The sequence below is a fragment of the Carya illinoinensis genome, chromosome 9 (genome assembly GCF_018687715.1).
Source record: "Carya illinoinensis cultivar Pawnee chromosome 9, C.illinoinensisPawnee_v1, whole genome shotgun sequence".
Taxonomy (NCBI): Eukaryota; Viridiplantae; Streptophyta; class Magnoliopsida; order Fagales; family Juglandaceae; genus Carya; species Carya illinoinensis.
Genome location: NC_056760.1, coordinates 33,660,495 through 33,678,237, shown reverse-complemented (window position 1 = coordinate 33,678,237; position 17,743 = coordinate 33,660,495).

The following is a 17,743-nucleotide window of genomic DNA, read 5'->3' as shown; positions in this document are numbered from 1 at the left end:
GAGAAGTTGGTAGCGTGAATCTATAATCATGGAATGAGACTGAGAATTGCCTAAACCATTCATGTGAAATGTTGCCACATGCTTCATATGAAAGGGAGAATACCTTGTGGAGATTGGGGTGGAACAGTGTCATATTTGGCCTCACCTGATAGTTGGAATGTAGGATCCCCCAACATATCACGTGTTCGTGTCCTTGAGTTAGTTGGCCCAATAGATGCATCTCCATTGCAACAAGTATCTTTGTATGAGAACTCTGTGTGACGATTATCTATGTGACGAGCACCTGTGTGGTGGAAGAATGTTACTAGGGCTAAAACAAGCCGAATACTAGTTTTTACGAGGTTTTATACTTATATTAGTGATGGGTTGTTCCTCAACTTATTAATAGTAATGTGTTTCTGTATTATGCACAAAAGAAATAGCACGTCACTAGAGGGTGATTTATTGCCATGTCTATTTGTGTACATGTGTTATCTAAGAGGATGATTCCTCATCACATTTGAGAATGCACATACATGTAAGAGAGAGTGATTCCTAACTCCCTAAACAATGAGTAGCACAACAACTATTCCTAGTGTAGGAGGATGTCGTGTAATAATTAGAAATAAAATTCCTAAATCGTCTCCTCGGGAAAAGTTGTTTAAATCCAAACTCGTATAAAATGGTGAAAAGTTTCACAAACAAAAGTGGTAGTATGTACAATGAATGGAATAGTGCAATGGAAATAAAAAGGTCACTAGTCATAGACTAGATTCATATATTTGGATTGTTGAGTGTGTCGAAATGGAATATAAAAGATTAAAAAATTGAAATTAACAATTAAATAACTCAACTACGCTAAAAAATTTTAATTAATCTGAAAATTAAATAATAAAATTGAATTTATTTAAGTCCTAATTAACATTAATCAATCTAAAATGTAATTGTAACGCATATTTAATGGAATCTTAAAGAAAGAAGAAAAATAATTAACATAAAATAAAATAAATAGAAAACAAAATACCTAAACTTTTAAGTCAAAAATATAAAAAATACACCATAAACTTCAAATTGAAATTAAATAAAAATTAGAGAATGAAAAGAGCAAGCCAAATTGATGGAGATAGGATTGCAAGTAGTGGAGGAGGCTGGACTGTAGTAGCAATTAGACCCCTCAATGAGCTCTTCAGTGGCACTATAGTTCCTATGTGAAAATAGTGTGCGGCGCTGATTTAATTCTAGAGAAAAAATGTCTATGGCACTTAAATGAATTTGACTGAACGAAAAGCCCTCCTAGAGAATAAAAGCTGAAAATGCCCCAAGAGAATAAATGTTCCGTCCAGGTCTTGAAGTCCCAATGAAAATGAAAATCTTTTTATCCTATATGGCATACGTAAATGAAAGACCCAATACCCCTCCAACTCAATGTGTGTGGCGTGCAGAAATGCCCCAAATGAATTAATTTTGCCATATAGGTCAAAAGTCCAATACTAATAGAATCCTTCTTTCAAGTTGTGGCATTGAAATTACTTGGACTAAACGAAAAGCCCTATATAATATATGTGTGCGAATGAACTGGGCTGAACAAAAAGAAAGTATTGCTTCCGTACGGCGTGTAACTTTCAATAACTCTAAACTTCTATTTCTTTTGACCACTATGTATAAAAATAAATAAAATAAAATAAGAGAATAAAATATATAAAAAATATGTGTTGTGCATATAAAGAAAAATTGCTCAATTAAATCACAAGTTCTAAAATTAGGCATAAACCATTCTATTAAACCAATTTAAATCACCACTTATATTTATTCATCTTAAACATTTTTTTTTCATCTAACCAATAATAATGTGATAAAACAAATAAAATATATTAGTTCTAAATGTATAAAATATACAATATTTTACCTCAATCAATTCCTCACCATGCAAATACATGTCCGTCCAATCTTCTCATGAAAGCATTCATAGCATCTTTGATAGAATTATCTCTCATTAGCAGTCTTGTGATAACTGCTTAATCTACCTATGGTTTCATTATCAAGACCATAGAATTTGATGTAGATCCAGATCCCGGCATGACACTTGAGGAAGAAGAGTCAAACTCGGCTGAGTCCCAAGTATGGAGACTAGTAGCCCCTATAACTACCTTGTACATTCCGTTAGAATATACAATGTTAAGTCGGGCAACCACGTTGAATCGGTCCACCACCTTAAGGCAACAAACTTTATTGTACATTTGGATGATATAATATTTTGGGATTTAAATGAAGGAATCACCCCACCCATGACATGGAATTAGCCACAGTAGTGTTTGACCAAAAGATATAGCTGCACTATATGTATGGGGAAGAGTGCAAAGTCTACACAAACCACAAGAGTTTGAAATTTTATTTACGTAGAAGAATCTTGACATGAGATAGTGACGATAGTTGGAGACCATCAACGATTACTAGTGTGAGATTAAGTACCACTCAGGCAAGGCTAGTTGCCGATGTCCTAAGTCACAAGCTGAAGACAAGGGACAAATGGGAAACTTCGAAAGTGGATTCGCAATTGGAAGAAATGAGACACCTACTAGTGAAGGACAGGTCACTAGGAGAGGTTCTCACCGCCCTACAACAATTAAGGATAAGTGGTTTCGAGGAATTATGAGAGCAACAAGAGAACAATTGGAAGCTATTGGAGATTCGACGAAAGATTAGTAGAGGTGAAGGATTGGGGGGGGGGGGGGGGGGACAGGATCTAGTTTTTCAAAAGGTAGAAGGTGATCCCAATCAACTTAGACGTTATACAAGAAATTTTGGCAGAAGCCCATTCCTTGCAATACAACATGCATCCAGAAGGAACAAAAATGTACCAAAAGGGATACTAGTGGGAAGGGATGAAGAGGGACATCATCCACTTCATCAAAAAAATGCAATACATGTAGGAGGGTAAAGGCGGAGTATCAATGATTGGTGGAAAACTTGTAACCTTTATCTATCCCTAAACAGAAATTGGATGACATTGCTATGGATTTCATAGTTGGGTTACCCCGAACTCCTACAGGTATAGATGTGATATGGGTAGTAAGGGACCGATTGATCAAGAGTGCTCACATATTACCGTACTACCTTGGACACAGTGAGAAAACTCACCCAGTTATACAAAAGGGATGTGGTAAGGTTACATGGAGGAGTTTTGAAAGGTGATGGGCATGAAACAAGTGGACAAGCTGAATAGACCATCCAAACCTTGGAGGATATGTTGAGGTTGTGCATACTAGAATTCAACAAAACCTGGGAACAACACATACCACTTATTGAATTTGTATATAATAATAGCTATCATGTCACTATCCAGATGGCCCTTTATGAGGCACTATACAAATGAAAGTGAAGAATGCATATATGTTGGGAGGAAGTAGGAGAGGCCCAGTTACTTGGACTAGATATTCTTCAGGTGATGACGGAACAAGTCAAACTTAAACAAGCAAGGATGGCTATGCCCAAACTAGACAGAAGAGTTATGCCAACAATAGGAAGAGAGAGTTAAACTTTGAAGAGGGCAATTGGGTGTACCTTAAGGTGTCCCTAATAAAGAGTGTTAAAAGATTGAGCTAAAGGGAAATTTGAGCCCAAGGTACATTGGACCATACCAAGTAATGGGAAAAGTAAACCCAGTGGCATTTTGGAGGTATTCATAATGTGTTCTAGGTTTTCTCACTTAGAAAAAGTCTTGGGAACTAGTAGGCTTGGGTAATTAAACTAGATCCAATTCAATTACAACCAAATATTACATACGAAGTAAGGTCGGTACATATTGTAGATAGTAAGAAGTAGAGATTGAGATCTAAGGTCATACCCTTAGTAAAAGTGCAGTGGGAAAGTGAAGAAAATGAGGAGTTTACATGGAAAAGTGACAGATCATATGAGAGAAATTCCAATATTTATTTGAGCCATAGTCGTTAGCTATAATGCACAAAGTTGTAAAGCATGAAGTAGGGGTAAGATGGACAATATATACATAAGGATGTGGCTATAAATAGATCATTGTTTCCCTTAATATCCAACTCAATGTCAATAAGCCTTGAAGATGAAATGGTACAAGAGAAGAGAACCGCTGGGAGGGCAGTGATGCCACCCAAAATCATATAATGATTCTTAAAAGAACGAAGTGAGAATAAGAGAAGAGAGGCGGAACAACGATGAAGGGAGGAAGAATGTCACCGAGATGAAGAAACTACTCAGAGGGCCAAGACTCTAATATTCAAAATGTTGGATCATGCTGTCACAAGTATGGCACAACAAGAAGGAAAGAAGACAATCTTGAAATGTGATGAGCAAAATCAAGGCAATGGTGAAGATTCTCAACAACATCATGTTAAGCAAAACGTACCTTGAAAGCCAGGATACGAGACACCACGACTGGCGGACAATGTCGAAGAAGAAGGCAGAGATGACATGGGGAGTCATCCCATGTCTCGACCTCCGATAAATAATGTATGCTTGTTGACACAATTGAGGGAAAATCCATTTGTAGTCTAAGGCAACCTAAGGCATCAATGGCCCCCATCGGAACTTGCCTCCCTTGAGAGGACTAAGCAAGGGAGAGCCATTTCTGATTTCAAGGATAAATTCCTTATTGGAGGGGAGGATCTGAGGAACTGCCCGATGCAAAACAGGATAGACCATTCTTGGAGTTGAGTAGAAAGCAAATATGAGAAATATTCTAATGGTATAAGGATTTAGCAACAGGTGCTATAAAGTGCAGCTAGTATAGAGCAAGGTGGAGATAAATGTGCTGTGTCACTAAGGGCAAGCTTGAAAATTCCACTAACCGAGAAGGTGAGAACAAGGAGTAGCAGAAGAAAGTAACTCTAAAAGACAAAGAGTTACCTGCTAAGGTGACCAATAGTCTAGAAGAGATTGGGTAAGTAAGGGAGCTTTTCGAAAGTACACGGAAATGCTCAGAAAAGTGGCAATACTGCACATATAACCCCCACTCCATCCAAAGGGTCACATCTAAAGAGACACAAGCCATGATCAAGACCCTCTTTTGAGAAAAGCTAGAGGACCAAGCATGTAGACCATGCTTGGCAGTCTCTCTATTATCCTACAGTATGACAAGGAAGGATTAAAGAAAATACTTACTGTAGACCAAGAGTTAGAAGTGATTAGAAAGGACATCTGATAAGCCCACTCTATTTAAAGAACTTGGGCGAGGGACGAGATCTCACTTTTGAGACTTTATTCACCATAGCGATGATGAGGAGATTTCTGATATAGAGGTAGGTTAGCTTACAAGATAGTGCTAAAAAATATGGGATGAATGTTGTGAGTAAGAGGAATTGCATTATCTGTGTAACTTCTCCCCCATTCTATAAGCATGAATAATTATTTTGATCATTATGTTTATGCCTATATTTAAACACTAATTTTCAATTTTTTGATTATGGCAACTATTTTCAATACGTGACTCTAAATCCCTGTATGAGGGAACCCAATATCTCTGTGTGAGAAGTTGGTAGCATAAATCTATAATAATGGGATGGGACGGAGAATTCCCCAAACTATTCTTGCAGAACATTGCCACGTGCTTCACACGAGAAGAAGAATGCCTCGTGGGGATTGGAGTAAAACGTATCAAATTTGGCCTCACTTGATAGTCAGGATATAGGATCCTTTGGCATATCATGTGTTGGTGTCCTCGATTTGGTTGACTGAGTAGAAGCATCCCTGGTGTAGCAAGTATCCTTGTTGAGAAGTCTGCATGACAATTATCTATTTGATGAGCACCAGTGTAGTGGAAGAATGTTACAGGGGCTGAAACAGACTAAGTGCTGGTTTTTATGAGCTTTTATCAATGTTTTGAATACCGTACCGGATGTTGTACTGGTCAAGGCACTGGAACTAAATATTTCAGTACCGATACCGTTTCGAGATAGTCGATATATAAATAAATTATATATATAAATTATATTCTAAAATAATAGTTTATATATAAATAATTTATACATAAATACATATATATATAAATTATAAATAGTCTAGTATAAATTAGGGGTCAAAAAATAAGCTTGTAGTTTGAAAAAATGAAAAAAAAAAAAGTGAAATCCGAAATACGGGCCAGTACAGGCTGAAATCTTGGTCGATACGATCGGTATTCAAACCGGTACGAAACAGATGCAATACCTATATCGGACCAGTGGCCGGTACGGTACGGTATTGAAAACTATGGCTTTTATACTTATATTGGAGACAAATTATTCCTCGCCTCATTAATATTAATGTGTTTCTGTATTTTGTACAAAAGAAAGGGCATATCTCTAGAGGGTGATTCCTTGCCATGCCTATGTGTGTACATGTGTTATCTGAGAGGGTGATTCCTCTCCATGTTTGAGGATGCATGTAGCTATAAGAGTGAGGGTGATTACTCGCCACACATATATGTGTATGTCAAATCTTTTCATGAAAGTATTCATAGCATCTTCAATAATATTATCTGTCATTAGCAGTCTTGTCATAGCCTCCTAACCTACTTATAGTTTCATTCTTGGGACCATAGAATTTGATGCATATCCAGATCTTGGTGTGACACTCGAGTCCTAAGTATGGAGACCAGTAGCCAGTAGTTGTCGTAGTTATCTTGTATATATGTTCTATTAGAATATACAAGGTTAAGTCAGGCGGCTACTTGTAATTGGTCCATACCTTAAGGTGACAAACTTTATATACTATTGGATGGTGTAAGATTTTAGGATCTAAATGAAGGGTGAGAGGCCCCCTTTTGTTGTGAACATTTGTATTCTAGTACTTAACAACTAGCATTGTCACTACAATTCCTAGTTCAATTCCCTCTTGGGTGTTGTCCATTGGCCAATACATTCGCCACCATGAATCCTCCCCTAGAATTTCATGAGGAACAGGTGCCATACATGTTGTGACCTAGATGTTCCGCTATTGTTCACCATCTTTGTTATTAGGGCTCTTAACCTTCAAGAATTCTCTTCATCTTGATGGCGTTCCTCCTTTGAGTCATTTAGCTTCCAACCTTGCAGTCTCGCATCATTCATCAAGGAATCGTTACATTACTTCAAGCGGTATCTCTACCCTTCATGCAATTCTTTTCTACCGCACCATGGTTATGGTTTTGAGGGCTCTAAGTGGTATGGTCCAAAGGGGTAAATTTAAGGCCTCGCATCATTCATCAAGGAATCGTTACATTACTTCGGGCTGTATCTCTACCCTTCGTGCATTTCTTTTCTACCACACCATGGTTATGGTTCTGAGGGCTCTAAGTGGGTCCAAAGGGGTAAATTTAAGGCTAACTTATAGCCTTACTCTTGCCCTCAGTTTGTTTCATTTATCCTTGTCTCGTGTGTTACAATGAACTCATTATGGCTTGAATAGATATGGGAACTACTCTTGCTTGACCCACTCACTTTTCCATGTGAACTCTTCATTTCCCATGTCTCCCCATTGCAGCTTGACCAATGGTACGATTTTAGATCATAGTCTCTACTTCTTCCAGTCTATGATCTATACTGTTCTCTTTTCATAGGTGAGATTCGATTTTAATGGAACTAGATTTGGCTTAATTACTTGGGATTGTTGGTTCTTTAAATGAGGAAACATGGAACACGTTATGAATTCCTTCATATCTAGTAGTGCAACTTGATACGCCACTAGGCCTATATTTTCCACTACTAGGTAAGGTCCAATGTATCTGGGGCTTAGTTTCTTTTTTAGCATGTGATATCCCCCATCACCTTCTTCAGCAGAGGAGTTGACTGTAGTTAGTAGACGTAGTCCTTCAAGTTAGTAGTACACCTCTAGTTTTAATTTTTTCTTTTTGACCGACTTGATGCCGATCTTGAGGATGAGATCTTTTCTTAAAAGGGGGAGGATGTGATATCCTTGCCCATGCTAGGTTCTTGAGATTGAGATTTAATTTTTGTTTGAACATAAATGGGCTTATATAACATGATATTTTATGCTCAAAATGACAATTATAACATGAATGTAGCATTTATCAATAAATCATAAATAGCTTATCAATGTATAAGTTAGAGGCCAACTTACAAACTTCCTGAGTTTGAAGGGTTGTAGCGATTGAAATCAAATTCATACTAAGTTAGGACTTATACTACTATGGGAAGATATTCATAATAAAAAGGCTTCAAACATGGGTATTTACAAAAATATCTCTAAACTCTTAAAATTGCCACCAAGGCCCTAAATTTTTTACTATTTGAAAATAAACCTCCAAATTAACCAAATTTCATGAATCTCACATTATTCATATTTTAAAACCATTTATACCCTTAGAATTGTAAAAATCAAAGTGGAACTAGCTCAAACATACCCCACTTGTGGCATGCATTCTAGTTAATGCTTAAGTGTGTTTTCAACTATTGATCCCTATCAATGCATGCTTATGCAATTTTATTAAACCAAAAATATTTACTATAGTCCTTAATGACATGATAGAAGCAAATTCTTGGGTGAGAAAGTTCATCTCAACACTTAATGATGGCTAAAAACCTTAATCTTCATTAATCCTCCATTAATCAAGCTTGATGCTCTTAGCTTAAATCATAAAGTCATGCTTTTCAAAATTCGCCCAAAATATGTATTTTCATTCTTATCCTAATCACAAGGTTTTCTAAATGCTCATTGATCACCATAGGTGAAATAAATCAAACTTCATGCCTTAAAAACCATGCATGCTTTCTGATTAACACAAGGTAGAATTAAAACCTATCATGACATGCTTCTAATCTCAAAATCAAACCTTCAATGATCATTTTAAAACATTATTAAATCATATCAAAATATGCTAAGACATGTCATAGCTAAAATTTTCACTTAAAATAATTTAAACACTTAAACGATTCTTAATGAACCTGATTTTGAATCAAACATGGTACCCTTTTCTAAATTCAACCATAATTCATTACAACACTTGAAAACAATACTTGACATGTAAAATAAGATCTAGGGCAAGAAAAATTACAATTTTCGTGGCCCACTCAAGCTTCCAACACAAGAACACCAAGAACACTCAAACACTCACACCTTTAAGTTTCTCTCAAAACTTAGGAGAAAGAAGGCTCTCAATGCACAAGATGAGCTTGGAGATGAAGTTTTGAGGAGATGAGGGAGTGGAGGGGCTTTTTATAGGAAATAATGGGGGAGGGGACGTTGGCCTAAGCTCAATGGGATTGGGTGAAGTGGGTGGTGATGCAAGGGGTGAAGTTTCAACTTGCATGCATCACCTTGTGTCACTTGTGCAGAGTAAATAGTACCCTAAAACCACTATAATTTCATCAAGTCAGGCACTACAATGGCCCTAAGGGTGCTGGTCAGGTCGTGGTGCAGAAGGAAGAAGAGAAAAGAAAATAAAAATCAAGTATGAAGTTGACGGGTTAACTTGGATAGTTTTGATCATGGCCTTGACTCCTCCTTTTGTCCTCTCTTCATAGTTGTTTTGTGCAAGTCATGAGTCACTCTTGGAAGGCCTTTTAGGTGAGGTAATGGTGCTTGGTTGGCTACCAAGTGATCATGAGGTGGCAGCTCAAAAGAAAGGGATGAAGGGAAGTGAGTTGTTGGGTGAGGGTGGCTTGACGCCATCGGCTTGGTGCCTTCTTTGTGTGGGGAAAACTGGTCAAATTCTCATGATGACCATGAGAGTCTCCTAGAGATTGGGTAGTGATGGGGGTGGCATGTGGTGGTGGCTTAGCCATGGGTAGAAGTGGGGTTAAAAATGCAACCAATCTGGTCCTCATCCAACTAGTGCTTAGGGTGCAATTGGTTTGGGGTTTTGGTTTGGTTCTTGAACCAATTTCATCCAATTTCATCCAAGGCTTGGTCTGATTCTAAAGGGATCATATGAGGTATTTAAAGACCATATAATCCTTTAGAAAAAGGCACAAAAAGATTGGACTAGGGGTAAATTAGTCCATTGCACACAAAAGCACACGTGTGCCGATTGGTATAGTTTTGGGGTTTGATATGTCATTTCTTTTAATGAGATGTATGGAGATTTATCTAGGGTTATAATATGATTTAAGAATGATGTAATTGAATAATGAAACAAGAAAATTTTGGATAAAAAAGGCTAAAAAGATTAAGAAAGAAAATTAAGTTCCAAAACATGGTTTAAAGATTACTAATCATGGGTAAGTTGATTAATGGTCTTAGCCCAATTTTTAAAACCTAATTTTTGTCCCAAGCATCACTTATGGTATAATATAGGTTTGAAGAAACCCATGGTATAGTGTATTGGGTTTCAAATTGAAGAGTGAATAGAAGCAAAACAAGGCTTTGGGCCTTGTTGGTCTTAAAACATGAGTGTGAGTTAATGGTCTATGGGTTTTGGGTGTGGGTTGATGGGGAGGCCTTGTTTTCAGATTTTGAAAGATTATGAGAGGCCTCAAGATCCACAAAGATGGGGCTTGAAAGACTTACATTGACATAACTGGGCCATGGGTCAAGCCTACACCAAGTTCGGCCCAAAAGGCCTTATGCCTTCCTCATACTTGGGCCAACCCTTACCAAGGATATCCTACTAAGACTTGTATTCCTATGAGGCTTGGTTTAAGGCTTCTGAGGCTTGGTCCATTAACATTCTAAAGTTCTAAGGGTCTTAATAGAATTACTAAAGGACTTGCTTCTCTTAATTTTTATGCTTAATAATTAATGACACTAAGTCCCATAGTCTAAATAAATCTAACTATCTTCAATGAAATAAAAAAAATAATATAATATAATAATATAATTAAAAAATATTTAAATCCCAAAATCATAAGCTTAAGCTAAGGGTGCTTAAAAATTAATCCTAATGGTTATTGAAGCAGGGTGTTACATAAGGTGAGAAGCAAACATTCCTAACTCTATAAAGTTAGCAGTAAGTATCTTAAACTATTATTGTTTTGTTGTTATAATTAAGTTTCAAAGATATTTTTAGATGCATGCACCTACTATGTAAAAGAGTTGTAGAGCATGAGATATGGAAGTTCTAAAGGCGACGCTAGGAAGTTTTGCTTTTAATAATGGTGCATATGTTAATGAGAAAATAGTCTTATATTTTGTAGAGTTTTATTTGAAGAAATTAGGAATGAATTTAGTGGGTTGTGAAGTTATGACAGATTTATGTATGGTGTATGATATTTCATGATGATTGGTGGTACTCATATGTTCTATGGGTAACACGATTTTATTGCCAAGTACGAGTTAAATTTAGGACCCGAACTTTGGAGAGTCTTAGGTTATGATTTATTGAGGTTATTATTTTATCTAGAGAATTTTATTTATAATTTTATGTAGAGAGTTTTGGAGTTAAGATAATTGTTGGGTGAATCTATCAATCCCATTGTTAAGGTTGATATTTGTTTAGTCTTGAATTGAATTTGGAGTGTATGATGGTTGACACATAGTGTGGTAATGTGCATGTACGCCTAAAGGATTAATGAGGCATCAGACCAAAATATGAGACGATCTGAATTTTTTTAAATATTAGGTTAGACTACATGATTAAGGAGTAAAGAGACATGAAAAGCATATGGTGGATTAGCACGTAAGTTATTTGAGATCTAGCAAATTCCAAAAACGAAATTTTTATATGGAGGAGGGTTTGTAACAACCCGATACAATTATTATTATTTTTAATAGCAAGATTAATATTCATTCCAAGGAGGTACCAAAGACCTCAAATCTGAGTACAAGATAATTGATTAACAAAAATAACATGCTCAATAAAAGCCATAACATAATGCCACTACAATTGTATTTGAGAATTGGACCATGCATGTCTAGCTAGTTGATGAGCAGTTGCATTAGAGAGACGTCCCCCATGTTGAATACTGTAACTTCCAAAGCCCTACATAAGTCTTTTGATCTCAGTTATGATAGTTCTCATAATTGTAAAGGAGTCACCTTGACTATTCACTTCCTCAACCAAATTCTTGCAATCACTTTCAATCAACAGGTTTTGAATGTCAATATTAAGACACAATTGCAGACCCCTCAAAATAGCAGTAGCTTCCACAACTTTTGGTTCAAGGAACACCTTTTCCCCCCTGCTCAAAGCCCATAGAACCATGTGAATCCCTAAGTATTGCACCAGTACCAGTTTTATTTTGGTAAAAAAAATAATGCTCCTTCACAATTGAGTTTAAACCAATCAGTTGGTGAAGGAGACCACCTATAATTCATCCCCTGGACTTAATAGAATGCTGTATACCAGAAACCTGCAGTACTTTTCTCAAAAGAGCAAACTCATAAACTTGCAAAGGTGGTATATTGATTTGCTCATGGACCATTTTGTTTCTCCTATACCAGAATCCCCTAACCATCAGAACAAAGTCAACTAAAGCCTCAGATGATCCTTCTGTGAACACATGCACAGCAGAAGCCATAAATGAAGAAAACAGATGCATATCTTGCAAGATAGGGAACTTCCTCGACCATAAATCATGGATTGTAGGATTTTGAAAATTGACTTCCTTTCTCAATTATCAAAAATCAAGCAGCCATACATCATCAAGGATGTGTATATTCCTCCTATTCCCTACATTCCATCTCTCTCCTTTTAAAATCATGTTGTTAGCCTACCATATTCATCTCAATGCATAAGATGGAGAGTGGCCTAATTGGGCCTATAAATCTTGCACTATAAATCTTGTAGAATAGTGAATCTTTATGTTGCAGCAGTCTCCAACCTTGTTTTGCTAGCAAAGCCATGTTGAAAGTACCCAAATCTTTGAAATTGAGGCCCCCCATAGCTTTAGGACTACACATCTTATGCCAACTGACCCAGTGAATTTTCTTCTCATCATTTTTTTGTCCCCACCAGTATCTGGCTATCAATCTTTCTAAATCAACACATAGTGTAGAAGGGAGTTTAAAGCAGCTCATACTATATGAAGAAATGGCTAGAGCCACAGCATTAAGAAGGACCTACCTCCCACCTTGAGAAAACATGCTACCTTTCCAACCTTGAAACTTCAGCCATACTTTATGCTTAATCTCAGCAAAATCATTCTATTTAGACCTTCCAACCATAGAGGGCAAGCCTAGGTACTTATCATACTGTTCTATTTGAGTATTAGCCCACAAATTCATAATGGCCCTTTTCTATACTGCCCCAAGGTTTTGACTGAAAACCATAGCAGTTTTGTCTTGATTTATCAACTGCCCAAAAGCCTCCTCATAAGTCTTCAACAACTCAAGTAATCTGTAATTGGTTTCAACACTAACATCACAAAAAATAAGGCCATCATCAGCAAATAAAAGGCGATTCAATAATTATAAGGTTAGAACATTGATAATTTTTATGGGGCTTAAATTATATTTAATGAGTCATATTCGATAAGCCCATGAGTGATAAATTATTGAGGTTGATTAAGAGTTTTAATTAAGCTCAATAACTAGGTTAAATCCTATTTATTATTTATTGAACGAGTTAGACTCATTTTAGAATTTAAAGATCGGCCATTAAAAACTTATTTCAATTTAAAATCATCACTGATTGAAGTCCCTTACGCAGTCCCAGTCACTGTCAATCCTATATTGAATGAACTAATAGATCATATTTATAAATTCAAACTCTTTTCTTGAATGATCGCAACCAAGCATAACCTGAACCCGAACTCTTCGGCATCCTCTGCCAAATCTCTTAATAAAAATCTCCCTTCCATGTGTTATTTAGGAAAAAATCATAAACCTCCGTAAGTGCAACGGTCAAAAAAAAAAAAAAAACTCAATCCAGTACTTTACATGTCCCACGTTCACCATGCCAATAGTCGATTGCCTCATTCCTCTCACAACAATATCCCTCATGTTTTCTCTCTCCTTCTAGTTTTCATGATCAATTTCATGCTGAAAATATTAGATTAACGCTGAGAGGTAAGTAGCTTGATCATAAATTAGGATTAACTTAAGTTAACTAGTTATATATATTATTATTAAAGCTAGTTCTTTCGAAGTCAGTAATAATGTACCACGTATGTCATGATATTTGCAAATACGTCATTCATCATAGTTTTTTCTGTATATTATAGTTATGTATGTATTATATATTTTATGAATTTCACGTTGCATAAAACACATAAGCGTTCATAAGATCAAGTGTAAGATAAACTCAAAACAATTAATCAGATGGTCTTCAAATACATGATACCAATTCAGTTTTAGGGTGGTTGTGCAAGCCACAGACTCAAGTGTAGTCCACCATTGCATGCTAGAATACTATTAGTGGCTCCCCTTGTGGCCGCAGAATGTGGGGCAGTGTACAACCTCGCACACAAGGTTAAGTGTGTTGGCCAGTCAAATCAGTCAGATAAATCAGATTAGTCAATAATTCAAATAAATCAGTCATGCATAACATAAGCTCAGCATGACATATTTTATGAAAACCTTATGTTGAGTACGCTTACGTTATGATGGGTTTCTTACTGAGTCATCGACTCATTTTAGTTTATTTTTATATTTTTAAACTACCTAATGTCAGAATATTTATGAAACTATAGTTACAGGACGAGACTTAGTCCAAGGAGGCATGAAAGTTGCCTAAATCATATACAGAGATTTTAAGTTATGTTTTTGTCGAAAAGATTTTGAGAATTTTTAATAAATACTTCCACGTACTCTCATTTATGATTTCAGTATTTTAATACAAAACAACTCTATTTATTATAAATAATCTTTGTACTTGGCGTTTCTTTAAAAAAAAACAAATTTATTTTTAAGTCAGGTTCAGTAGTAGAACTCTAGTTCTCGTGATTTTCTATTAAAAAAAAAAATATCGTCTTTCTTTACAGTGGGGAGTGTGGTGTTACAACTCACCCCTTCATTGCATTAGTTTTTAGATGGACCTATACAACAGGACAACCATTCAAAATTTTATAAGCACAACAATTACCGATCCTTGTAAATAACCATATACATTCAATAGACAAAGGATTGAGAGTTTACTCCAGGGTCTAAGGATATTAAATGGGCAATGGAGTTTTACCAACAGTGAGAGATTGTATTAAATTATTTTGGAACTCACAGTAGTTCTTAACCATTTAGGGCTGATGACCTACAAACCTCCATAAATTCTTGGACACCAAGTTCTCACTAAACCTTAGAGGAAAGACTCTCTTTAAGGAATTTCCGCAAGTGCTTCACCACTAGACTATCTGTTGAAGTGAAAGGTGTGCAAGTTATAATTATGGGTTTTCCTCTTTACCCACCCGCGGGTAGCTCAAGTGGTAAGGACAAACTAGTGTACATGCGCCCCATGTCACATTTTCAATTCTTCCTGGGATCAAACTGCCATTTAAGTGGGAGGTCATAGTGGTGGGTTGCTATGCTAGTCTCCTCGGGAGTTTAGGTTCCATGAGTGAGTCCTAAGGGCTCTATTGTGGGGTGGTTCCCCCGTAAATTGTACATGCGCCCCATGTCACATTTTCAATTCTTCCTGGGATCAAACTGCCATTTAAGTGGGAGGCCATAGTGGTGGGTTGCTGTGCTAGTCTCCCCGGGAGTTTAGGTTCCATGAGTGAGTCCTAAGGGCTCTATTGTGGGGTGGTTCCCCCGTAAATTAAAACCCAAAAAAAAAAAAATTCCCTCTTTATTGGTAACAATGTAGAGGTCTAAGACCATCCATGATAAATACAAAAACAACAATACTAGGGTACACAAATGTGCCCCACAAATATACACTAATATAAATGGCTTTTTATTTTTGCTTTTAAGCAATTTTTAAATATCCTTAATCATTATGAAAAAATAAATAATAAATAAAATTTAATAATAATCACTTTCTTAATTATTTAAAAAATAAAAATTCACTAATAATCACTTTCTTAATTATTAAGAAAAAATAAAAAAATAAAAATTCGCTAATAATTACTTTCTTAATCATTAAGAAAAAATTAAAAAAATTAAAAAATATGATTAGACACATTTGATAGGTATATTTGAGAGTTATAGTATCATTTTCCTTAAAAAAAGTAAATGCATGGTCTATTTTTTTTAGGTGTCGTTTGGATAATGAGTTAAGATGAAATGAATTGAGATAAAAGTTGAATAAAATATTATTAGAATATTATTTTTTAATATTATTATTATTTTAGAAATTTAAAAACTTAATTATTTATTATATTTTGTATGAAAATTTAGAAAAATTATATTAATAATATGAGATATGATAAAATATTTTCACTATCCAAACCGTCTTAATAACTACATACGTTGATTAAATTTATTTATTAGTTCTTTATTGACACAAAAATTGTATTATTGATATATAATTTGTCACATCATCTTATATAAATAAGTCGAAGCAATTTTATTTTAGTGCTAGCCCTAACGAGAGCTTCTCTCTCTATGGATTTTTTCTCTCTCTAGAATCTAAAAAGACAACCATCCCTGATGGAGGTGGGAGTTTTTGCCCTTCCTCCCTCCCTTTTCTTTGTTGTTTACTTTGTTTTCTTGATGTTTTTCCAGCCTTTTTGTTTTTTTACTCTGGTGTTTGCTAATAAGGTGAGATGGGTTTTTGTCTTCATGGCTGTGACACAGTGGCTCATGGGGATGAATATCTCTTGAGTGCAACCCAGACATAGACCACCCTAGATGAGCGTTGATGCGGCTGCCATCTACAAAAATAGAGGTGGGACTTAATGGTCGGAAGGAACTTCATGTGAAGAGGGGTTCTAGGCTAGGGTGAGGGTGATGAGTGTAGTTGACATCTCTAGGTTGCTGGTGTAATTCCATGGTGCCTTCCGTAAATCTTGGGACTGGGGTGGAGTGGTTTCATCGCAGCATCATGTGATGCTATGGTGGAGTGCTTCGGTGCAGAACATGGAGGAGGCAGGCATGAAAACACGGATAGTCTCGAATGCATACGACGTGGGCTAACCAAAGTTCATCATGAGTGTTTTTTAATGTTTCAATGTTGTATTATTTTCCATGTAGTTCATGTTTGGTACATTTTTTTAAACATAAAAAAACCAAAAATATTGGTCTCTTTGACTGTAGTCTATAGAGTTTTGTCCTCTGATTTATCTTAGACGGTATATGAGATTTTCTCACTCTGTCCTTAGGTAGAGTTGTGTGTGGGTTTGTAGAGGTTTGCAATAGGTAGTGGCGGAGCCACATTAGGGCAGGAGGGGACCATGGCCCCCCTACAAATTTAACATATATATATATATATATATGTGTTAATTTTTTTAATTTAATAAAATAATATTAATTTATCATGTATTGGCCCCTCCTCTAAAAATTATTTTGGCCCATCCATAAAATTTAATCTGATATAAAAATAAAATAAATAAAACACATCTCATATAAAATAAAATATATAATTTTTATTATAAATAAAAAAATTCTAACTATAACTACTAGTATTTCTAACCTATTTCCATTGTTTATATTGAAAGAGAAATAGTTAAGAATTTTGATTTAAATTCAATACTTGATGATTTTATTTGTTTAAAAGAACGCAAATTATAATTTTAGACACTATTTTTTTGTTTAATATATTTGTATGAATGTCTTTCTATTATTTCAATGATATATTGTTCTTGACATATCAAATATTTTTTTAATATATAAATTGTATTAAACGTATTTTATTTTTATTATAATCTTCCGATCAGATTATTATACATCGTAAAAAAAATTGGGCTTTGTTAGATACAGTCGGGAAATGCAGTCGGCGTGCAGTCGGCTGTACGGAATGAATAAAAAAAATTATAAAAAAATTATTTTATATTCAGGGGGACCTACATGA